Here is a 26,351-nt window from a genome sequence, read left to right as displayed (position 1 = left end):
ATACTCAGGAGATTACAACTACCACTATGAAGAGGATGTTTATGAAGAAGAGTATTGTACCATTTGTGGTAATCCTCACTCGGTACAATATTGTGACCTCTTCGAACCATCCACTTCGTATACATACCATGAGGAGCCCAGGTATGAGCCAACCACTTCATATACACACTATGAAGAGCCGAGGTATGAACCTTCTCCCTCATACTCATATCTTGAAGAACCAAGGTATGAGCCCTCATACTCATATCTTGAAGAACTAAGATATGAGCCTTCATATACTTACTATGAGGAACAATAGTGTGAACAACCCACCTCATATGGGTATTATGAAGAACCAAGGTACGACCCTTATCCATCATATACTTACAATGAGGAACAATGGTGTGAACCATCTACCTCATATGAGTATTATGAGGAGCCAAGGATCGAACTTCCGAACTCAAGCTATGGGGATCCTTATTCCGCTCACTGTGATGAACCACCAACTATCCTCCCCGTAGCAGAAAAAATAATAGAACACCTCAAAACAATCGAACGCTACATTAAAGAATCCCGCGCAAGGGAAGAGGAATCCCGCACAAGGGAAGAGGTAATTTGTACTAAAGAGGTAATAGTAGAAGAGGTAAAAATGGAAAAACAAGTAAGTAAAAAACCGACACATGAACTAAACATCGAAAAGGTAAGTCCAACAACGTTAATCTTCAAAAAGAGTCTAATTTTCAAGAAATTAATCTCTTAACACCTTCTTTCGAAAACCATTGTTTGGTACCTACTCATGCTAAGTTTTTAAAAGAGTTAAACACTAACACTAAAATTGACGAAACGGTAAGCATTAAGTTAACAAATGATCAAACTACACTAATAAAAGATGATCCATTTGAAATTAACGTTACACCGGTTCCATGTTTTTTTCAAAATTCCTTTATTAGTAATATTACAATTGATAAAGATCTTTGTGTTTATATAATGCCAAACTACATTCTCGAAAAATTAAGTATTGGTGATTTTTCTCCACTTCAAATACCCATTTTTCTTTCTAATCGGAAAACAATAAAATCTATGGGAGTAGTTGAAGATGTGTTAGTCCAAACAAATCAAACGGTAGTCCCAACCGACTTTGTCATCCTTGATGACGCTCTACTTGTGTTGGGACAACCTTTTGTGAAACCCACAAAGCTTTGATTAATCGGAAGCAAAACAACTTACCCATTTAATTAGGGGCCTTCAAAAAATGTGTCTATCTTGAGCGATCAATGAAATATCCAATCGACAATAATGACCCCCTAATTGAAGATGAAGATGAACCACCCGATACGAAAGAAGAAATCGACCACTTTGTCGAAGAAGAGGTCGCCATTGGACAAACCTTTTTGGTTCTTAACCAAAATGAGCAACCAAATAAGGAGTCTATTAAAGACCCACCACTTGAGCTCAAAGAACTCCCAAAAGGTTTGGAATATGCTTTTCTCGACAAGGATGGTAAGCTACCTATAATTATTTCCTCAAAATTAACTGTTGTAGAAAAAGAAAAATTAATCACACTTTTGAAATAACACAAAAACGCGATAGCATGGAAGCTTGTAGATATTAAAGGAATAAGTCCTTCCATGTGCACGCACAAAATTTTAATGAATGATGACTGTAAATCGGTAATACAACCACAACGTAGAGTAAATCTAAATGTTCAAGAAGTGGTTAAACATGAAGTCATCAAACTACTTGACGCCAGACTTATCTACCCAATTTCCGATAGTCCTTGGGTAAGTCCCGTCCAAGTAGTTCCTAAGAAAGGAGGTATGACGGTGGTCACTAACGAAAAAATGAATTAATACCAACAAGAACCTTCACCGGATGGAGAGTGTGTGTAGACTATTGTGGATTAAATGAAGCAACAAGGAAAGATTTTCCCTTACCTTTTATTGATCAAATGTTAGAAAGATTATTCGGTCACAAATTTTATTGTTTTTTAGATGGTTTTTCAGGTTACTTTCAAATACTGATAGCTCCCGAAGACCAAGAAAAGACAACATTCACATGTCCCTACAGAACTTTTGCTTATCGACGCATGCCTTTTGGTCTATGTAATGCCCCCGCAACTTCCCAACGTTGCATGGTGGCCATCTTCCATGATATGATAGAAAAGACTATGGAAGTCTTCATGGACGACTTTTCTATCTTTGGAGATTCATACGACCAATGCCTCGATAACCTTGAACGAATGCTATCCCGATGTGAGGAAACTAACCTCGCCCTTAATTGGGAAAAATGCCATTTCATGGTAACGGAGGGAATAGTACTTGGTCATAAAATCTCAAGCGAAGGAATGGAGGCTGATCAGGCTAAAATAGACCCCATTTCCCGATTACCACCCCCGTCCTCCGTTAGAGCCATCAAAAGTTTCTTAGGGCATGCCGGATTTTATAGACGGTTTATCAAAGACTTTTCTAAAATCTCAAGATCTTTAACAAAATTACTTGAAAAAGATGCGCCATTCATCTTTGACAAGGACTGCAACCAAGCATTTCTAACACTAAAAGAAATGCTAGTCAATGCACCTATCATGATAGCGCCTGATTGGAAATTACCTTTCGAAATCATGTGCGATGCAAGTCACTATGCAGTTGGAGCTGTCTTGGGACAAAGAAAAGATAAGCATTTCCAACCAATATACTACGCTAGTAAAACACTTAACGATGCACAAGAAAATTACACAACAACTGAAAAAGAATTACTAGCTGTAGTATTTGCTTTTGATAAATTTCGTTCTTATCTTGTTCCTTCTAAAACGATAGTTTATACAGACCATGCAGCCATTCGTTATCTCTTTAAGAAACAGGATGCCAAACCACGTTTAATCAGATGGATTCTACTCCTCCAAGAATTCGACATCGAAATGAAAGACAAAAGAGGAGCAGAAAACACCGCTGCAGATCATCTTTCCCGCTTGGAAGATCCAGCTTTGGAGGCAACTAGGGACGAGCTCATCAATGAAAAATTCCCGACGGAGTCCTTAAAATGGTGGAATACCGAGAAGAGCCATGGTACGCCGACTACGCCAACTACTTAGCTAGTGGAATAGTCGCAAAAAGATGCTCGCATCATCAAAGAAAAAAATTCTTTGCTGATGTAAAGCATTATTTTTGGGAAGATCCTTATCTTTTAAAAAATATGTGCCGACCAACTTATCCGACGATGCATACATGGTGGCGAAGCAAGAAAAATTCTCCGCCATTGTCATGAAGGTTCATACGGAAGACATCATGGTGCCGCTAGTACCGCACAAAAGGTATTTGATTCAGTACTCTATTGGCCAACCATTTACAAAGACGCCCAAAATCTTATCAAGACATGTGATGCATGCCAACGATCAGGTAATATTTCTTCCAAAAACGAAATGCCACAAAATGGCATTCTTGTTTTTTGAAATATTTGATGTGTGGGGACTAGACTTTATGGGACCTTTCCCACCTTCAAAAGGTAACAAATATATACTTGTGGTAGTGGATTACTTGTCAAAGTGGGCCGAAGACGAAGCTCTTCCAACAAATGATGGAAGAGTTGTGGTAAGATTCCTGAAACGATTATTTTCTCGTTTTGGAACTCCAAAAGCGTTAATAAGTGATAGGGGTACCCATTTTTGTAACCATCAACTTGAAACATTTTTAATAAGATATGGAGTCTATCACCGGATCTCAACCGCATATCACCCTCAAACAAATGGACAAGCCAAAGTGACTAATCGAGGTTTAAAAAGAATACTTGAAAAAACCGTAGGGTTAAATAAAAAGGAATGGACTGATAAATTATACGACGCTTTATGGGCTTTTCGAACCGCATATAAAACAACCATAGGTACCACCCCGTAGAAGCTTGTTTATGGAAAAAGTTGTCATTTGCCAGTAGAAATAGCACATCAAGCCTACTGGGCAATACAAAACGTAAACTTAGACATAGAAACTGCCGATAAAAATCGATTTTGTCAATTAAATGAATTAGACGAATTAAGAAATCACGCATACTCTAACTCCGAAATTTATAAGGAAAGAATGAAAAATTTGCATGATAAACACATTAAACTAATAATTTCGGGTAGGAGATCAAGTTCTATTGTTTAATTCACGACTTCGATTATTTCCCGGTAAATTAAAGTCTAGGTGGTCGGGACCTTTTTCAATCACCCATATTTTTCCACATGGTGCAATTGAAATTAAATCTCAGAATGGAATTCCATTCAAAGTCAATGGACAACGGCTAAAGCTTTATCAAGGATTCATTGAGTATGAAGAGGAAGAGATCTCGCAACAAGCGGTCGAGAAATGAACAAGGTTTGTGCACCAACATCATATCTCGTAGGTAATGGACGTTGGGAAAGCTTCTAAAATCGGTAAGATTTCTAAAACCAAGTTTCGGGAAACAGGTCACTCACATGTGCACTAAAAAATAATAATAATAATAATTTTTACCCGCCCACGGGGCCGTGGTCGGCTACTGTCGGGCATAAAACCCCTTTTTCTTCTCATTTTCATTTCACCATTACCCGTTTCCCCCGAAAACTCTCTGGTTCTTCCGAAAATCTTTTCATATTTTCACGTCTTTTCTCAATCCAACGTAAACAAGGTATGATTCTATCATCTTTTGTAGTTAGTTTAACGATTTGCATGTAGATTAACATAAAAAATTTGGGGAAAAATCTAGGGTTCTTGAACTTGAACCAAACCAAACCCCAAGTTTTTGCTTAGATCTGTTAGTATTAGTCTAGTTGCATGTTATATGAAGTAAATCAACTGAAGTTGTTTGTGGATTTGCCCAATTTCGAACAAAAACCTCAAACCCTTGTTTTTGAACCGAAAAAGACGAAATTGAAGGGGTAAACGGTTTGATTTCGGAAAAACGACACTTGGGGTTTCATTTTCGGGGAAAACCGCCCCTACTCAACCAAATATTTTTAAGTTTTCAAAACCGGGTCGAAAAACTCAATTTTTGGGAAACAGAACCCTGACCACGGGGTCGTGGTCAACGAGCATAGGGCGTGGCCGGCAAAACTCAGTTGAACACGGGGCATGGCCAGTGGCCACGGGGCCGTGTCCAGCCTTCTGTTTTCAGTTTTCTTCGAAAATTTATCGTTTCACGCTAATTGTTTTGTGTTTTCTTCTGCAGAGATGGCCAGCAAGTTCATTAAGTTCAAGCCAAATGAATGGAACTATCAAGCCCGCTATGATGTTCTCAAAACAAGGCCCGGGGAAATTCCAAGACAAGTGTGCCTCGAAACCCTAGAAGCTGTGGGGCAGCTAGACCGTTTCAATACCCTAGTCACGGGTCCACTAAGGGTGGCCCTCTGCACTAGACTTCATGCGGTTCACGAATATAGCATGGAGTTCTATAGCACATTCGCGTTCAAAGGTAAAGCAGAGCCATTTGATGAAGAAGGGGTTGAGTTCCGATGTGTAGGAGAGGTGCTTTCAATCTCTATTGCACAATTTGGAGTGCAAATTGGTCTGTTCTCCGAAGAGGATTCCGGTAACAAAGAGAACACGGGTGGTCTAAGTGAAATATCAGCTAACATGCGCCAAACAGCGTGGGCTCAAATCGGGGATGGTCCATACGATCCAAGCCAAACCAAGAGCTACATTCATAGGGTCCTTAGCAACTCTCTCAGTCAAAGGCGTGATAGCACCGGTGTTGTCAACTTGCGTGATCTGACGGTCTTGTATTACATCCACAACCGTGTTCCTCTTTATGTCACCCACTTGCTCCTCTGAAACATGCATCTAAATCAGCTGGCCTCCTCCCCGACACCTATCTTCTTTGGGGGATTAATCTACCGTCTATATAAGACCTTTGTTCAACGAATGCCGAAATCCTTCCGTAAGGGTCCATGGTCGGGCAAGGTAGATCTCATTCAATATCGTTCAATGGGGATCATCCACGAGTCGGGTGATGGGACAATCCGTTTCCAAACCAGTCAGGGGCATGTTTGGAACCCGGAGGAAGCCCTCGTTCTTCACGCCAACCCAAACCGTCCTCCTCCTCAATTTCATGGCCAGCCGGGTCCCCCCTCCTCTCATGGGGGTGGTTTTCCTAACCTTCAAAGTTTGCATGATCTTCTGCAGGAAAACCTCTTATGCACCCGCAACACCTACAACATGGCCAGCAACACCTACTTAAGTTAGGGGCATGTTTGGAACCCGGAGGAAACTACAACAGAGCAATGGAGCGCAACATCTCTGAAATGCAAGATGACATCAGCCACATCCGGGAGCACATGGTGTGTCGAGGAGGAGACGATGAAGACGAGGAAATGGACTGATTCGGAGGCATTGGAGGTAGTGTGACATCGGATGCAACTTCTCTTAAGTTAACCCCTTTATCCCACGAACAATTGACTAGCCTGCGTGCCAAAGTTTGAACAATTTACTTCCCTTAACACTTTTACTTTCTGCATTTTATTTTTTCGTTTGCATGTGATGTTGGATAATTAACTTTGGTAATTAGGATTGGTTGTTATTTGTTGTGTGGTGTGGTATTTAAGCAAAACAGGTACCTAGGAAGCTTGGAGGCACTAAGTATTAGTGCTACATAAGCCACAAACCCAAACCGAAAGCCACAAACCTGTTTTCATTGATTGCAGACTGTCACCACGGGGCCGTGCTCAGCCACCACCCCATGTCCACTCCCTTATACCTGGTGTTTGTCTGAACCTTGCCCGCCACGGGGTCGTGTCCACCAGGCACGCCCCGTGGCCACATTCTGTAAGTTTCTGTTACTGGCACTCTGACCACGGGTCCGTGCTCATCCAGCACGAGGCCGTCGCCAGGTGCCCAGTAACACCAAACCTTGTTTTTCAACACCTTTTTACACATTCAATCAACCTAAAAACTTATTTTTGGGACACATTAAGGACAATGTGTAATTTAAGTGTGGGGGGATGCCAAAACCTTCAATTTTGCAAGTCCTAATAACAAGCCTTACACAAAACTCTGTTAGAACCGCTAGTCACCCCAATTTTTTTTTTCAAAAATTTTCATTTTTTTACTTGTCTTGGTTCAATTTGGGAATAACAAGTTCCAAAAAGGTTATATTTTTACAAATTTACAACCGATAGCGTCGTGATAAAAAGAACCAGCATAAGAAAATTATGAAAGGGCATGACAAATCTAATTAAAATTTGATTATATATACTTGATCACTATACTTGATCACATTATAAACCCATTCCCACAACAAGTGAGTTTTGAGCCTTTATTGAGCATACAAGCATATATCTTTAAACTAAATGCTCATTTTTCGTTTCTTGTGTGAATAGCCGCTTGGTTCTTATAGCTCTAGAACTTGCCACGACGATACATTCCTGGTCCTTACCAACTTAAAACCAAGGACTAACCAATTTTCCTTTCAACACCATTATTTTTCATTTTCTTTATCACCTACCTAAAATCCCCCTAGTTAACCCCTTTGAGCCTAAACCTTTCATTTCTAAACCTACAAAACAAACACCCTTTACCCACCAAAACCTTTTTCTTTTCAACCCCTTTATTTTAGTAAAAAGCTCGGTTTTCTTGTGACCTTTCTTTATCATAAAAAAATGAAAGTCTAGCAATAAACAAACAAGATTCTCAAAGAAACTTTGTTTGAAGATGCTTAGTTTGAATAAAAGTCACAAAAACAAAGTGTTTTACGACGACCGACGCTTTTTACGCTTTTAGCTCTTTTTACTAACCACTAACCAAAACTACCTACCCTTAGCCCAAGCCTAACCCTTTCCCAAGTCCTCTTGATATTTACGAAGGTTCATAGTTAAAAAGGAGGAGGATTGATTGCTTGGCAAGCATATGGTAGAAGTAAGTTCCATGCCGGTCTCGAGTGTTTCACAAAAATACATCTTCGGCCGAGTGTTGAGTGATCTCCTGTGAGGTATGTGAACTTGTATATAAATGGAATTTTAAAAAGGCATGTTATGCCCAAATAAGTAATTTCTCTTATGAAACGTTCTAAATAAATCATAACGAATAGGATTCAAAATAGAACAAAAATAAAACCAAATAAAGATCTTGGATTCTCGACACTCAAGACAAGCCCAAAACTTCTCTTCTACCCATTCCATTTGGGTGTGTAAGCCACATAATAAAGAGTTTTGTTTGAGGACAAACAAAGATTCAAGTGTGGGGGTATTTGATGTGTGCAAAATGTAACATATAAATTACATCAAATGAGGCATAAAACTAACCCTTTTTTAGTACTAATGTTGGAAAAAGTGTGTTTTTGTCTTCCTTTTAAATTTACAGGACCAAATGAGCTTAAACGAGCAAAAGGAACAAATATGCAGCAAAAACCAACATAAATACAAAGGAAAGGAATAAACGTGACATGCCCGACCCCTCGGCAACATCCCCAGAAGCAAAAACAAGAAACAGAAGACTGACCACGGCTCATGCCTACTCAACACGGGGGCATGGTCAGGTGTTTGCAGAAAGGACAAAGCTGTGGAAGCTTCTACACCCACCACGGGGCCCAACTCAGCACGGGGCGTGGTCAACGCTAAGATACGCGGAATCTTGCAAAGTCTTGGTAGTAAAGATACGTTTCTGCCCACGGTGTCGTGCAAAGCGAGCACGGGCCGTGTGGAGCCCTGTGCTGACAAATCCAATTAATGAAGGAAGAGAAAAGGATGGCCACGGGGGCGTGTCCGCTGGACACGGGGCCGTGGCCGGGCTTCTGTTCAGGCTATAAATAGGGGTGCTTGGCTCACTTCAAAGGCATCCCTGGGCAAACCACTACTCTCCCACTTTGCCACCACTCCACCACCACTACACCACCAACACCCACCACCATCATCCACCATCCACCTTTAGAGTGTATAGTAGTCTCGGGATCCAAGATTGATCGTAAGAGTTCTTGTCAATCAAAGGCCATTTTTGGCTAAGTCTCTTACATCCCTTGGTGAAGACAAGTCTTTTATGTATTACTTTTGATTTTTAATCTTTCGGCACTTTTTATTTGGTTTTGTATAATGACTTTAATAACTAGTTTCTTATGTTGAAGGTGAATTTTCTTTATCATTTGTCTGTGGTGTCTTGGCATTACTTTACTGTCTATATAAAGTAAAAGATTTATGTCACACCCCAACCGATGGCGGAATCATCGGGGCATGGCACTGAGCGAAACAGATTGTCCAGAAGTTTCCACTACAACTATTAATACAAATTCAGTTTAAATGATACGTCCCATACCGTATCCTGAATAAATAAACAAGTTATTACAGATAACATCCAAACAAATAAATCCTGTTCCGACAACTCAGATTTAATTATTACAAAACCCAAATATTGTTTCAATACCTATAAAGACCCAGACTGACAAGATCTACTGACAACTATGCACTAGCCGCTGGATCCTGATAGACAACTATTTGTTGGGGGCCTCTAGAGACTTATTATAGCCTCGCTTTCCTAGCAAGCTTACACCTTAAACACCTGTCACATACGTTAAAATAAAGTCAATACATATAATGTAAAGGTGAGCATACAAGTTTGATAATAGCATATAGAGTTCGAATAGTTTACGCATAACCAGCACGTACACAGAGGAAAACGAAGCATGTTAATTATCGACATGGATCTATCGATACCAACGACTGCGGGTTGACTGTCCGAGACAGTTCGCAATACACGATTACCACCGTAATCCATGCAAGTAATTGTCCTTAACAACCTCCGTGTGAACGGGTGCTGAGTCCAAACTATAGTACTACGTTGCTAAGGCAGGTAGACAGCATTCCACGTGTAAACATAACAACAAGCATTCATTTAGTCACGTAATACATGCAAACGGTTAGCGTTCAAATAGTTCGTGTTAGATTATGATTTGATAGGTAACGTATGTAACACCCAAAAGTGCTAGAAGCAAAAAGGGATCGAGTATACTCACAGTGATTGATTATGGATTGAAGGGAGCACGGAGAGTAGGGTTAGCCTAAATAGTTTGATAGTGCAATGATGAGTAACGCGGAAATGCTAACAAGTGTAATTGGTTCGAACAGTCTGGTCGATCGAACAGTAGGTTTGATCGAACAGCCCTATCCGTTCGGTTGGTCTAACCGTTCGGATAGTCTGCTCAATCAGCCGGAAGGCTCGATCGGCTTGAACAGATCAAGTGGATTGTTTCTTCCTTTAGGAAGGACGTGTTTGTGTATGATGGTTTGAACTTTTGAAGTTTTTGCAGCATTATTTGAAAACATTGAAGTGTTCTTACCCTTCAGGTCGATCGATCGATCGAACGGGTAGTTCGATCGGTCGGCCCAACCGATCGGTTAGTCAACTTCAGTTGCAAGACCTAAATGAATGGTCACTCAATCGGTCAGCATGTCCGATCGAACAGCATTCTAAGGCTTGACAAGTTTGAAAATGATTAAGTGTTGAAGCATAGTATCTCATGATCCGAAGAGTAATGTTTACCAATCGAGTAGCATATTCGATCGAACATTGCTTCGTCAATACCATACTTCATGAATTTGAAAAGGTGTGGGACCATGTGTTAGCCGGTCGTGTCACACCCCCAAAATCCACATGCGGAACACCACCGCTTGGAGGCGTGACTGACCAGGATCCAGCCACCAATTATACTGAGCAATTTAATTATTAACATAAGTGATAGTCACCAACCACAAGGTTTGCTAATATCATAATCAAAGTTCAAAAGTATTTAAGGTTAAGTAAGAGTTCAGATAAGTAGCGGAACCATAGACAAAATAGTTTAGAACAAGATTCTTAGTTCAAGTTTGTTTAGAACCCAACACACGGGTTAGACGACCACTACACATCCGCAAGCTGCAAGCTCCTGAGTCACTGGGTACCTGCAAAGCATGCAGTAAGGTGTCAACATAAAGTTGGGCGAGTTCACTAGTTGTCCAGTTTTAGTTTTCGAAAAACATAAGTTGTTTAGATAAAGCATTTATAATCACGTTGTGGGGAGCTACCCCATCTGTAAGTTGACTAAACTGTAGATACCGAAACTGTTGACGGAAAGTTGTTGTGCCCCGAGTCAATGTCTATCGTCATTGACCAAGATGCAAGGTCTACTAGTTCACGCCCGATCTCCCCCGGTCACGGTGTGAGGTTGTCAAACCTAATAGCGCTATCAACTAATAACCCGTTCGCCCCCGGCGATTAATCGGTACTGTAAGCAGGGACTTAAGGTGATAGAGTTTTGTTTAGCTTGGCTAGTTGTGATTTATAAATAATATCCAAACGTATCTCCCCCGGAGATAGTAAATAACCATTCGGATTTCCCCCGGAAATAATAGTTCAAAAGTATTTTTCCCAAAGTTGGCGGTTTGTCCGTGTCCCTCCTTGGGACGCATGCTTTTAGTGTGTGAACTCACCTTGGGTTGCTCGGCAGATTAGGTTACTTGTCAAACACGCTGGTCACCACGTCCTAACATGGTTACCAGTATAGGTCAGGTTTAGGCACAGAGAATGTCACGTATATTTACACATAATCTAACACATAGCATGCATACAGTTACATGTTGAGTTATTGGGCCTGTTCTACTATTGGATCAGTCAACAGCATCAACTAACACATAGTTCAGTTAAACAGGCAGCCCAAACAAATCACGTTGTGGCCCAATAACTAAAGTGGACAGCCCAGTCGAGACAAGGTGGTCTCGACTCGAGAACATGCGGTCTCGAGTCGCAACCAGGAGGTCTCGGCTTGTACTGGCTGGTTTCGAGTGGTGCAGGCTTGACTCACAACCCCAGAGGTTCCGAGTCTGGTCTCGAGTTGTCACGAGGAGGTCTCGAGTCGCAACCGTTGCGGTCTCGAGTTGTCACGCCGTGGTCTCGAGTCGCAACCGTTGCGGTCTCGAGTTGTCACACCGTGGTCTCGAGTCGCAATGCTGGTCTTGACTTGTTCACGTGCTGATTCAGATATATCAGGCCAATTTGTACTATGCATCAGGCCCATTTTAAGAAATAACCAATGAGGGTTAACTAACAAGTTTTCTAAACTGACAATTAATTAAAATGGATCAAACATTACCTTTTTCACATCTTCAACCCATATTCAACATGTTCATCATAAGTTCATCATTTTAGGGTTTTCATATTAAACATAACCATGCATTCTTTGAACCAAAATCACATGTTTAACAAGATCATTTTGCAAGAAACAAGCGAGACATTCATTTTGTAACCTTGAAGATAGTTCGGTTGGCCATAAACACTCTTAAACTACCATTCATTAGCTATTTTTTTAAACATTTTATCAAGCATTAACATATAATGGTTTACACATATTGTTAATACTCACAAATCATGCAAAAATCATGCATAACACTTCTAACTAAACACCTTCTAGTTCATAAAACACACATATATCCTACACACACATTAGAACACTAACCGGTTGTGAAAAGGCACCAAATCAAGAAGAAACCGAGAAAGTGAAGTGTCCGGGTGATGATGACGAGCTTGACCTAGTTTCTTGACCGCAGATTCTTTGTGGTTGCCGGTTAGATCCGAGCTTGAACCGAGAATTTGGGAGAGAAGGTGGTGTTGTTGAGGGTTTTTAGTGAGAGAGAAAAGGAGTGTGTGTTTGTGTAAAAAATGAAGGAAGTGGGGAGGGTTTGGGGGTTTTATACTTGGTTTCGAGTAGGCTAAGGGGGGTTTTCGGCCCAACCGGTTACGGCCCTCCCGAGACCGAGTGGCCCACTCGAGACCGAGTGGTCTCGAGTCATGGTCTCGACTCACTAGCACAACACCTAAATATATATATATATATACATACATACAACACGTATCATGTAAGAAGGTCACATTTTCATTTAATAATGTATATACAAAGTGATATTTCAAGATGTTTGTTCGGGAAAACCTAGAGTGTCACAGATCGGCTGGACCGGTCGGTCGGCTGGTGTGTCCGATCGGCTGGACTGTTCGTTCGAACAGTCTAGCCGTTCGGCCAGCAATTCTGACCTGGTCGGCCTTTCGTCCAACACTTGGCTGTTTGATTATTTTGATATGATTTCAAGGTATTTTGACAACGAGTTGAGCCATAGTACGTGGGTTCTTACTTGCTTCACTGGTTCGGACAGGAATCACCCAAGTCCGGCCGGTGAACTGTACAGAACGGTAGTTTAACGTTTAACCCAGAATCGGTGAACCTCGTAGATAGAATCCGAATCTTGAACCTCGTGACTGTTAAAATGATGAGTTCGTTGGTTCAAGCTCCGTTTCTACCGGTTTTTAAGGTGTTGAGTGTAAAGGAGTTGAAAGATAGTTGGAAAATCCATCTTTCAATCTTTCACACAGTGAAATGTCTAGATCTATGATAGATTTTAGTTTGTTTATGTGGAAATCGGTTAGATCTAAGCTATTCATGGTTGAATGAGGCCAAAGCATGACGTTCTTGAAGAACACCATGATGACATCATCCAAGAACACCTAGATCTTGGTGATTTCACGGTTAGAATTCAAGATTCGAAAGATAGAAAGGTGTAGAATCGTGTAGTGATCAGAAACGTATAAGAATTAGAGTGAAAACTTACCGGAGTTGAGAGAAATCTGAGAAAAGGTGAAGAATAAGAGCTGGTCGGTCAGAGCTTTCCAAAAGTGGTAAAGATGACAATGACAGCCCTATTTATAGGCTCCAAAAGAGGAAAGTGTCAACCGATCGGACAGGCATCCTGATCGGCTGGCCCACTCGATCGAACAGCATGTTCGATCGGATGGCCTGCTCGATCAGCGTGTCCCTGTTCGATCAGTAGCCTGTTTCGAGTATTTCGCGATGATTTTTGATATTTCGATTTCGATGGGCGACGATACGAATACGATAGAGTTTCCTAGACAATTACTTTCAGTCCCAACCACTATATCTAACATAAGCATCTATCATTCATGTTTCGATGTCGGTTTTGATTGAGTTCGATTGCTTTTCGAGTTTCGATTCGATTTGATTGATTACCACCATCACAACATAAGGTAAGCACGCACAAGTAACACATAAGGCACACACACACGTATAATAAAACCAAGGTTCGCATAATTCGAGTTTTGATGTGCTAAAAGTGGTTAAATAGAAACTACTAAAATTAACCTAATCTAGACACTCTAAGCTTTAAATTTATAAACTTAGACTCGATCTAAAACTAAACCACACAACCGGCAAGTGTACCGATCAATGCAGTATAGCTACAGTAAGTCCGAGTATCGAACCCACAGGACTCTCTAATTACGCTAATTAGACTCTATCTAGACCTAGACAGACACCGACTCTAATTTAATTGGTTGGGGGGGGGGTTATGGAAAATCTAAGGAGATCTATTTAAACTAATTAATTAACTAAAACTAGACTAAAGACGAATGAAGACTAAAGGCTTTTCTTATATGGAGAGCGAGACCACCTAGACTAGAATCCTGGATTGACTTTAAAAGAATTACCGATTAAGTTAAATGCATGAATTATGGAACCGGGATCTTAAAGTACTAAACCTATTAAGAACCAACTAAGCCCCTCGTCCCTTCTCAAGGAGAAACCTGTGGAACTACCTAGGCTGTTAATCCTACCGGTTATTAGACGCCTTTCCAGTTGTCTAATTATTGTGTAAGTACCCTAATATTGACCTACTCTTTTCCAATTATAGATCTAGGGTAGTTTGAATTATTAAACTTGATTTGATAGACTAATAAAACCGACAGGTCAACTAAGACACGACCTTTTCCAAGGACTATCTAAAGCAATTCATCAGGTAAGACCTACCAATAGCCCCTCACTTTCCAGGTATTAGGACTAGCAGAACACTAAAACCTAGCAAACTACTAACAATTACTTCTAGAGGTTATCGGCCGATTCTCCCTAAAGAGTTAAGATTTCTTACGTGATATAGACACTCACCAAAATCCTAAACCCTAGTATGACTCTATGTTGTGATATAGACCGTCACTAAGAATCATACGAAGCAAATGACAATAATAAACCAAGTTAAAGTACGCATGTGCACCAAATCAATAAAACAAGCTCTTTACTAAGCACAATCAACCCATAATATTCATGCAAATAACGAAAAACGTAAAAACTTCATATCAATCCATTCATCAAGTCTAGGTGGCTAAAAGTTTAGCCAATCAAAGTCATGAACGAAGATAGCAAACAAGGTTCAATAACAGAATTCATTGAAGTAAAATAAAGAAACTAAGAAAACAAAGAATTAAATAGATAAAACCCGTTTAATTCTTAATCCCTAAGCCTCTTGCTTCAACCCCAATAATTCTTTAACTTAAACCCTTGCAAAATAAAGCTCTAAATTCGTCCCAATACTGATCGTGCGTCCCCCTTCGTCTCCTCCTTCCTCTTCGTATATCCCCTCAAAATATGGCAGCCGTCCAATATAAAAATAACTAGGTTATAACCCCGTGTATTACACGGGTTGACAAAAATATAATTTTACATACTAAATAATAAAACAATATATCTTTAAAAACCTCATTTATTACACGGGTTGAATAAATGTAATTTTACATATTAAATAATAAAAAAATATTATATTTTTAAGAACCACGTGTATTGTAATTTATATACCAAATAATAAAAAAGTTAAACCTTTAAAAACTATATGTATTACACGAGTTGAATAAATGTAATTTTAGATTATTAGTATATTAAATAAATATAACTTTGGATTAATAGTGTATTAAATAAATATAATTTTGGATAAAGTCTTATATATAAATTTTAATTAATCAATAAATTTGATAAATAATAAAAATACTAATAATAGTAAAAAAACTAATTTATATACTAAATAGTAAATATAAAAGAAAGGTGGAAAACTCCAAAAATTGGTGCCTCCAATGAATGACACGTATCACATATTGGTTTCTTTTATTATACAAGTATAGATATAGATATAGATATAGATGTTCACATAATCGGTTGTTTCAATCCATAACATAATTTGTTTTCATATCATGGATCGATAACTAACGCTACAAATGTGACAAATAACACTACAAAAAGGGAGGTGGATATGAAATACCGAGTATAAAGTTAATCGAATAGACTATAAAGAAATTGAACTAAAGTAGAATATATGGTCTAAATATGGAGTAAAGTGAAATATAAAGTTAACCGAATAGACTATAAAGAACTTGAACTAAAGTAGAATATATGGTCTAAATACGGAGTAAAGTGAAATAACAAAGTAAAGTGTGCATTGTCTAAATATGGAAGAGTGAAATAAGTCGTTTTATACTTAAGATTTACTAGCGGAATGCCCGCGCGTTGCGGCGGGTGTCCGAACTCATCAGATTCAATTATGATGTCTCAATTATGATGTCTGATAGGAACCACAACCCATTACGACGTTTCGGCTCATGAACATTCCTAATTTCTTATGGTTAACTGGCTGCTGAAAACATCCTCATATCATGCTCAGTTGCTAATATGGTATCAGCCATCATTATTCATTAGCCAATGGTACAATTTACCCCCTATATTTGTCTTCTCAGTTTGTGATCCGCCAAATTATCACAAGAACTTGGTTGTATCACTAAACCAAATGAAAATCTGTCAAAATTCTTCGTGGACCAAATTTAATAAAATTTTGAATTTAAGCATGGGTATGAATAACATATATATATTTTTGTATACACAAACATTTATCAGGTTGTAAATTGTCACAAGTATGGTATAGTTATATCTTCAAATGAAGTAAATACATAACACCATCAATGCCCTTAGAGAAGGAATATTGAGTGTAGTTATGAACGGTGGTTTCCCTGTACCTCGGTGGCTTCTCATCAGAAACCAGCTCCTTGGTAGGCTCGTACAGCTTGGAGGACGCCGCTAGCAAGATGGTGAACAAGCACGCCACCCACACCCTCGACCCTTTCTCATTCGCCACCACTCCGGGTTCCACACTTTTCAACTTGTCATTCGATATCATTTGAAACTAAAAATATTAGACTTTATTCGAATATCCATACTCAAAATCAAATGAAACTTGCCTGTAAAAGATCACCAATATTGATCACAATTGCACCAGGAACCGGTGGAACATCAACCCATTGATTATGATGAAGTATTTGCAGCCCTCCGATGTGCATCTTTGATTTTAGGTACATGTTAAAACTATAACCTTTTAATTATATGTTTCAGGTATTCGTCATTTTTTTATAAACCAAAGTTAAGTTGTCTACATAGATCTGTGACTTTGAGATTTTTGTTTAAATGCAACAACATTGAGAGGTATGTGAATATGTTAACAGGTTCTAAATATTAATACATTCAAACACAGGTAATTCACTTTCCAATACAGATCAACGTATAAAATTTGCTATTTGATTAAGCTCTACATAGATCTGCATTATTTAATGGAGCGGTGATTTATGAGTTTTTTGTTTAAATGCAGCAACATTCAGTGGCGTGTGGAAGAAATAGTGCAGCCAAGCAACCTAATATCTATCACGAACAAAATTAACTCTTACATTCATAGTATACCAAAAGGATAGGACATAATTTGCACCTGAGACATGCGGATTCCGGTTGCAACTCTATTAACCAGCCGTCGGGAGGATCTGCTTCACAATTGACAAAAGGAATTGTCTAGAGTGCCATTAAGCATCTAAAACAGTCAGGCGGCTTCATAGTACTGGGAGCTTCCTGAATGAAAAAATAAATTAGACTCATAAAATTAGAGGGAGCAATCTTGACCCAAAGCCTTCCAAGTGGGTCGGTTTGGGTTGCTTTCGACGCGAACCGTTTCGACCCGTACTGTTTCGACCAGTACCCTTTCGAACCGATCAGACGTAAACGTTTTTCTTTTCAGGAACGGAAGAGGAGGCTGCTCATGCTTATGATGTTGCAGCCATAGAATTCAAAGGAATTAATGGAGCAACAAATTTTGACAAAAGCACTTATACAAGAAGGATAACACCCAGGTCCAATTCAGCTTGCGACGTAGCATCTCAGGTCGAAGATCATAAACCCGTACCGTTTCGACCAGTACCGTTTCGAACCGAACAAAATTGCCCCTTGATGTACAATCTCTTTAAAAAAACATTTTTGTAAATAGACTAAATACTCTTAAAAATGACGAAATAACTTACCGATTAACTAATTAACTTAGAACACTTTGCACTCTTAATCTTGTGGAATCAACTTTAGTGTAGACTTATAATGGCGAAACGCATGGCATGTGTATTAGACATTGTTTCCTGTGAAAAAGATAGAGAAAATAAATATTTTAAGCAAAAAAAAATGGCAACAAATTATAAAAAAAATCTGAACGGGGTGCTTTTATAATTACAGGAGGTGTCGGCTTGACAGAATGGTGACAACCCACAAAAACTGTGAGGCATGCAGTCAAAATGACATTTAGATTTGGGTCAACCTTCATAACTAATGGTGCTAGCGTAAGACCTGCAATCCCAATATACTAAGGTAGATCAGAATATAACTAAAAACAAATAAAAAAATCTGAAAAATAATTACATCATAGGTGTAATTTAATTGGGAAAAGAAACAGAACCTGCTAGTGCGATATTTGCAGCTCGCTCTCCACTCTTCATTGTCAAAACTAAGTGATTTTGGTAGAGAACAAGACAAACTGACAGTTATTTATTTATTTCTTTTTTTTTTTGCAAGCTAGCTGAACGCAGAATCTCCAACAAACATTTTATACAGATCAAAATTAACGCAGGCGAATATGTAAAACAAAAGTGAAAAGAGTTCAAACACATGTTGCCAAAACAAAAGCGCAGAGGCTTCACTAACAGCATAACCTATCATTCTCGCAACAGCTCCCAAATAAATCGCACTCTGGCTTGCATACTGTAACAAAAGCATGTATCTATACATCGCATCATCGGCAATAAGAAGATGCATCTTATCAGCCAAACCGAAACGACACCATCTTGCTGGACCAGGAGAACTTCAAAACGACTGTCGCTCTTGTCAACATTTCTCTCGATGGTCATACTCAAGACTGATAATTGCAACTCCAAACAACTATTATCGATTTAATAGTGCATCCAAACACCCCCTGAAACTGCGTGATATCTTTATACTAACACAACACACCCTGCATATTCAATTAACATAAATTACCAAACAATATCCTAAATTAAACCCTAAATTCCAAAATCCCATTAATAATTTCAACAAAACTCAAAATAAATAACTGAAAATTGAGATTCTACCGGTTGCTTCACAGCTTCCACCATTAGGGTTTTCTTCCGAGATCAAACATTTACCAAACCCTACATAGTAAAAAATACAACGGGAAGACGAGTAATCGATTAAGAATTAATGAAAATCTTACATCTTTTTTTATTAGAGGAAGTCTGTTACTTCCAGAAGAGATAATCGGTTGGCTGGTCCAAGTGCTGGAGAGGGAGAATTGATCGGATTTATGGATCGAAATCGTAGGCTTTTGGTGTGATATCAGTAATTGATTTAAGTTTGGTGGGGAAGAATTGATTTCAATCTTGATTGTATTAGTAATTGCACTGACGTTTTGCATCTCCCCTGTTCAGCTGGTTGATTTCTTTGTAGTGATGATACATATAATTCCTTGGCGAGTGAATGAATTGGGGGCAATTTTGGGAGAAGGATATGAAGAAAGGGTAAGAAGTGAGGATCTTTCGTCTGCCGTCTTAAAATTTATGGTGGAAATTACTATTATGTCCAATGAAATGCTTATATATAGTATATAGATGAGGTAATTTTCATAGAGTTTTCCCACCTAAAAAAATGGAGTAAAGTGAAATATAAAGTTAACCGAATAGACTATAAAGAACTTGAACTAAAGTAGAATATATGGTCTAAATACGGAGTAAAGTGAAATAACAAAGTAAAGTGTGCATTGTCTAAATATGGAAGAGTGAAATAAGTCGTTTTATACTTAAGATTTATGAGGTGATTTTCATAGAGTTTTCCCACCTAAAAAAATGTATTTTTTCGATTTATTCCTACCTAATTTTTTAAATTCAGATAATTATCAATTAAAATTTACATAAGATAATTTCTTTTATTCATACCGAGTTGGCCAGTATTTTCATTAATTAATTTGCTTAAAGATAACTATCAGTTAAAATTATATTCTACATGCTAAAAAATAATTTCTTTGATTCATAAAGAATTGGCCAGTATCTTTACTAATTAATTTATTTAAAAATACGTGTAACATTCTCAATGTTTAACAAATGGTTTAGTAATCCTTCTAAATATTATTTGTATAATTACACAATTATACATGTTTTAAAAACGTTGTTTTATTATGAATAAATTAACTTAAGAAAAACAAAACAATAGTGTTATAGTCTTTCAAACTAAAGTCGCATGGACCACGACCAAGGATAAACTATTCACCATTATAAATTGTATTCCTATTCACAATTATAAATGCTATGATATAGAATTACAACTAATTTCATAAATTTCGTTTATCTGAATTTTATTTTTTCAAGTTCAAATTAATATATATATTAAACTAAATAATATTTAGTAGAAGGGTTATCTATAATTAATTAGAAGAAATTAAACTAAAATAATAATTATCTATAAGAGATGGCCTAATATAATGACAAGTGTCCATAAAATGGTTTCTTTTATTATATAGTATAGATGCCCCTATTCGATGTCTTCCACCACTATCCTTATTCACGAAACCTATGCATGAAATTCGCTGGGCTGGCATGATGTTCACGGCCCAATATGCCTTCCACGTAAACTTGCTGGACAAAAGTCCTTTTCATGGCCCATTAATTCACGTAAGATTATTATTGTCAATTATTTCCATCCAATCACCTTGTGTACATCACCTAGAGATAGCGGGCCCGGCCCAATCACTGAAAATAGCTGCAATTTTTATTCGGTCTCTGGCATTTCACTCTGCCCAACTGGCTGGTCATTTCCATATTACTCGTTTTTGCTCTATTTGCACCAGGACCTGACAAAACACAAAATAATATAATATAATACTAAAACTAAATAAAAACAAATAAAATCTATACAATAATTATACAATTTACACGGGGCAAATATGTGTATTTTACCACTTATCAAATATCCCCACACTTAACCTTTTTTTGTCCTTGAAAAAGAATTATGCAACGGAATCATAGATGAATAATTACTCGGGTCAAAAGCATATGTATATTTTATTAAAACTAAAGCTTGTGTTAGCCGCGATTGCGAATATATTTATCCCCTTTAACCCAAGTCCAATCCTAAGCCCTTATCATGTGAATTTAATTTAAGTGCGGTCAGTCTACCTAGGGTCTCACACTAGAATTTATGGTCCACCTACTCCCACCTCAAGCTTATAGGACTAAAGGAACGATCACTGGACCAATTCCCAACCGTCTTATATCAAAACCAGGAGAGTTTACAATCAAATTTTTTCTTTTTCCATTTTTTTTTCGCTTTTCTTTTTTCTTTTTTTTTTTCATGAGCGTAGACGATGCTTTCCCTAACCAAGAGGCAATCCGGCTGTAGAGTCGCTATCCCCAACCACAGATTACTTAGGTTTTGGTACTTTTTTTCTTTTTTTCTTTGCACAGTCGATTTCACACACCCTAGCGGTAATCTTGCTGTAGAGTCGCTATCCCCAGCCCAGACTACATAGGAATGCATTACTTTCATTTAGTTTCTAGCTCACTTTTTTTTCATGATCACAAAGTCTAACGGTTTTAACTTATAACGGTGCCCCTTATACTAATATTGGCAGTTTTAATTTCCCATATCCCCCAGGCGAAAACCCACTAGCAGACCGACAATTAAGGTATATTAACTCAAAGGAACTTAAAACCAAACCCGGGCCTATCCACATATCCCTAACTAGACACAAGCTCAACTTAATTAATCTCATATTATTATTATTTAAACCCGAGCAAAAATTCATCTTTTCTATCATTTTCCGTATTAATTTTGCAAACTTCTTATTTCAAAAGACATTTTTTGATTTTTTTCAATTTTTTTTGGATTTTTTCAACTTTTTTTATTTTTTTTATTTTTTTTAAAATTTTTATGATTCAAGACTCACTAACTAAAACCTAAACGACAGTTTCCCATCCCCACACTTAAACTCTACATTGCCCGCAATGTAGGATGGAAACTGACTCTAAAGACTAAAAATAAATAAGAAATAAAAGACACATAGGACAAATCGGAAAGGACTTAGCTGGTTATATAACGCGTAAGCTCCAAATCTCTCGTCCAATCCAGCTCCGATCGTATAGCATTTCGGTCGCGATCGGCTTTGACTCTGACTGGTACACTCGGAAAATGCCTGATATCTGATAAGCAGCCCCAAAATCACCCGAATGGAGATTGAGTACGGGTGGTACATATCAAACCTGCATAAACAAAAACAAGCAAAAACCAAAGCAGTACCGACTCTAAACAAAATACGACTTAAACACTACTAAATAAGACTCAATATACAAAATAAAAGACTCAAAATAAAAACTCTACAAAACCTCCCAACACTTGAATTCAATTAGGAGGCTTTTCCTTGACTTGAACCCGGTCTAACCCATTTAATTCCACCAGTTTCTCATAAACATTTAAAAATTTAACGGTGGAATTATAAAATGATTTTACAATTTTTAATGGGTTAGAACACAAAAATTTGAACTTACCTGGCAGGAGCCGCTGAAACACTGACCCAGGTGTTCTTCTCATTGCCTTCTCCCGTGGTTTTGAACTTTCACTCGCATTCGCTATCAGTACCACGGGCCAGCTGTAGTGTTCTTCCTCTTCCACCAACACTTCTTCTTGTTTGATGTCCGTCATTGGGTTTCCTGCAAGTAAAGCTTCTAAGTATGCAAGGTCACCCTCCGGATCAAACGTACCTACTTCTTTATCTACAGGCAAACCCTCTAACTCATCCGCAAATTCTGTCTCCCAAAACAGCTCATCCTCACTTTCCTCATCCTCTTCATCTGACAAATCCCATATTGGTTCGGTGGGATAAGACTCATCATCAGAGACATCCAGGTCAATAGGATCACCTGCCATTAAGAGGGTAGAAAGAGCAGAACAAGGTAGAGAGAAAAAAAAACTAACTAAAAAAATTACACAACTATACAAATAGCACGGATTTTTCAGTTAGGTCTAATCAAAGCTAATAAACGCAATCGCCAAGAGTCCCCGGCAACGGCGCCAAAAACTTGATGTGCTAAAAGCGGTTAAATAGAAACTACTAAAATTAACCTAATCTAGACACTCTAAGCTTTAAATTTATAAACTTAGACTCGATCTAAAACTAAACCACGCAACCGGCAAGTGTACCGATCAATGCAGTATAGCTACAGTAAGTCCGAGTATCGAACCCACAGGACTCTCTAATTACGCTAATTAGACTCTATCTAGACCTAGACAGACACCGACTCTAACTGTTTAATTGGTTGGGGGGGGGGGTTACGGAAAATCTAAGGAGATCTATTTAAACTAATTAATTAACTAAAACTAGACTAAAGGCGAATGAAGACTAAAAGCTTTTCTTATATGGAGAGCGAGACCACCTAGACTAGAATCCTGGATTGACTTTAAAAGAATTACAGATTAAGTTAAATGCATGAATTATGGAACCGGGATCGTAAAGTACTAAACCTATTAAGAACCAACTAAGCCCCTCGACCCTTCTCAAGGAGAAACCTGTGGAACTACCTAGGCTGTTAATCCTACCGGTTATTAGACGCCTTTCCAGTTGTCTAATTATTGTGTAAGTACCCTAATATTGACCTACTCTTTTCCAATTATAGATCTAGGGTAGTTTGAATTATTAAACTTGATTTGATAGACTAATAAAACCGACAGGTCAACTAAGACACGACCTTTTCCAAGGATTATCTAAAGCAATTCGTCGGGTAAGACCTACCAATAGCCCCTCACTTTCCAGGTATTAGGACTAGCAGAACACTAAAACCTAGCAAACTACTAACAATTACTTCTAGAGGTTATCGACCGATTCTCCCTAAAGAGTTAAGATTTCTTACGTGATATAGACACTCACCAAAATCCTAAACCCTAGTATGACTCTATGTTGTGATATAGAGCGTCACTAAGAATCATACGAAGCAAATGACAATAATAAACCAAGTTAAAGTACGCATGTGCATCAAATCAATAAAACAAGCTCTTTACTAAGCACAATCAACCCATAATATTCATGCAAATAACGAAAAACGTAAAAACTTCATATCAATCCATTCATCAAGTCTAGGTGGTTAAAAGTTTAGCCAATCAAAGTCATGAACGAAGATAACAAACAAGGTTCAATAACAGAATTCATTGAAGTAAAATAAAGAAACTAAGAAAACAAAGAATTAAATAGATAAAACCCGTTTAATTCTTGATCTCTAAGCCTCTTGCTTCAACCCCAATAATTCTTAAACTTAAACCCTTGCAAAATAAAGCTTTAAATTCGTCCCAATACTGATCGTGCGTCCCCCTTCGTCTCCTCCTTCCTCTTCGTATATCCCCTCAAAATATGGCAGCCGTCCAATATAAAAATAATGCCCCTATTCGATGTCTTCCACCACTATCCTTATTCACGCAACCTATGCATGAAATTCGCTGGGCTGGCATGATGTTCACGGCCCAATATGCCTTCCACGTCAACTTGCTGGACAAAAGTCCTTTTCATGGCCCATTAATTCACGTAAGATTATTATTGTCAATTATTTCCATCCAATCACCTTGTGTACATCACCTAGAGATAGCGGGCCCGGCCCAATCATCGAAAATAGCTGCAATTTTTATTCGGTCCCTGGCACTCCACTCTGCCCAACTTGCTGATTATTTCCATATTACTCGTTTTTGCTCCATTTGCACCAGGACCTGGCAAAACACAAAATAATATAATATAATACTAAAACTAAATAAAAACAAATAAAATATATACAATAATTATACAATTTACACGGGGCAAATATGTGTATTTTACCACTTATCAAGTTTCGAGTTCGATGATTGATTAGGTTAGCTTGATTACTGATTGATTAACTTTATCGCATTGATACTTCCTACTATTCAAAGTCGATTAACGATTCACATTCGATTAACATTCGATTAACATTCGATTATTCAGATTAGACAACACTTGCTCCACATAATACAAAAAATAAAATAGACTAATTATAGTCAAAAGTCAAACTTTGACTTTGACTTTGACATTCGAAAACACGGGGTGTTACAGCCTCCCCTTGTTTAGGGAATTTCTTCCCGAAATTAGGCTGGAAGCTACACAACACCGTGATTTACCAATTTGATGCTTCAGATCTATTCATTTAAACAACTGCGGGTACTTGGCCTTCATGTCGCGTTCAAGTTCCCAAGTGAACTCCGCGCCTCGTTTGCCTTCCCATCGGACCTTCACGATAGGGATGCGTGAGCGCCTGAGTTGCTTGGTTTGGCGATCCATGATTTCGACGGGCTTTTCCACGAAGTGCAGCGTTTCGTTGACCTGATGATCGTCTAGCGGTACGATTAAATCATGATCAGCAAGGCATTTTCGGAGGTTAGAGACGTGGAAAGTCGGATGGACGTTACTGAGTTCCTCCGGTAGTTCGAGTCTGTAGGCGACTTTTCCGATCCTTTCCAGAATCTTAAAAGGTCCAACATATCGAGGCGCGAGTTTCCCTTTCTTGCCGAATCGGACTACACCCTTCCAAGGTGATACCTTTAGGAGTACATAGTCGCCAACGTCAAACTCAAGGGGCTTGCGTCTTCTATCGGCATAACTTTTCTGTCTATTCCGAGCTTTCACCAAGTTGTCTCGAATTTGGAGGATTTTGTCAGTCGTTTCTTGTAGAATCTCGGGACCGGTTAGTTGAGAATGACCGATCTCGTGCCACACAATAGGCGAACGACATCTTCTTCCATATAGGGCCTCGAATGGTGCCATTTGGATGCTGGCATGATAGCTGTTGTTGTACGAGAATTCGACTAGGGACAGGTATTTGTTCCAACTTCCCCCGAAATCTATGACACACGCACGGAGCATGTCTTCAAGAGTATGGATCGTTCTCTCAGTCTGTCCGTCGGTTTGAGGATGGAATGCGGTACTCAGATTAAGCGACGTGCCAAGCGCTGCTTGAAATGTTTCCCACAATCTCGAGGTAAACCGAGCATCACGGTCTGAGATGATGTCGCGAGGCGTACCATGATTACAAATGATCTCGTCGGTGTAGATTTGGGCTAGTCGTTCCACCTTGTAGTCTTCCCGTATTGGCAAGAAGTGGGCTGATTTGGTCAGACGATCAACTATAACCCAAATATTGTCGTGACCAGATGGCGTGGGCGGAAGCTTAGTTATGAAATCCATAGCTATACTTTCCCACTTCCATATA

General features: G+C 38.6%; 1 long non-coding RNA gene across 2 annotated transcripts; it reads right to left on the bottom strand.

The window, feature by feature from the left end:
- Positions 1 to 18,301: 18,301 nt before the first annotated feature.
- On the bottom strand, positions 18,302 to 19,612 carry LOC110925252. Of its 2 annotated transcripts, XR_002584460.2 has the most exons (4): positions 19,316 to 19,612; positions 19,194 to 19,253; positions 18,524 to 19,075; positions 18,302 to 18,414 (listed from the first exon to the last, which is right to left on the bottom strand). It is a non-coding gene; the product is annotated as an uncharacterized LOC110925252 (long non-coding RNA). The 2 variants fall into 2 exon arrangements; XR_002584458.2 differs by having other exon boundaries at positions 19,194 to 19,609.
- Positions 19,613 to 26,351: the final 6,739 nt, after the last annotated feature.

Source organism: Helianthus annuus, chromosome 17, assembly GCF_002127325.2.
Source record: "Helianthus annuus cultivar XRQ/B chromosome 17, HanXRQr2.0-SUNRISE, whole genome shotgun sequence".
Taxonomy (NCBI): domain Eukaryota; kingdom Viridiplantae; phylum Streptophyta; class Magnoliopsida; order Asterales; family Asteraceae; genus Helianthus; species Helianthus annuus.
The sequence above is the reverse complement of the archived record's forward strand: the minus strand, read 5'-3'. Positions and strand labels throughout refer to the sequence as shown.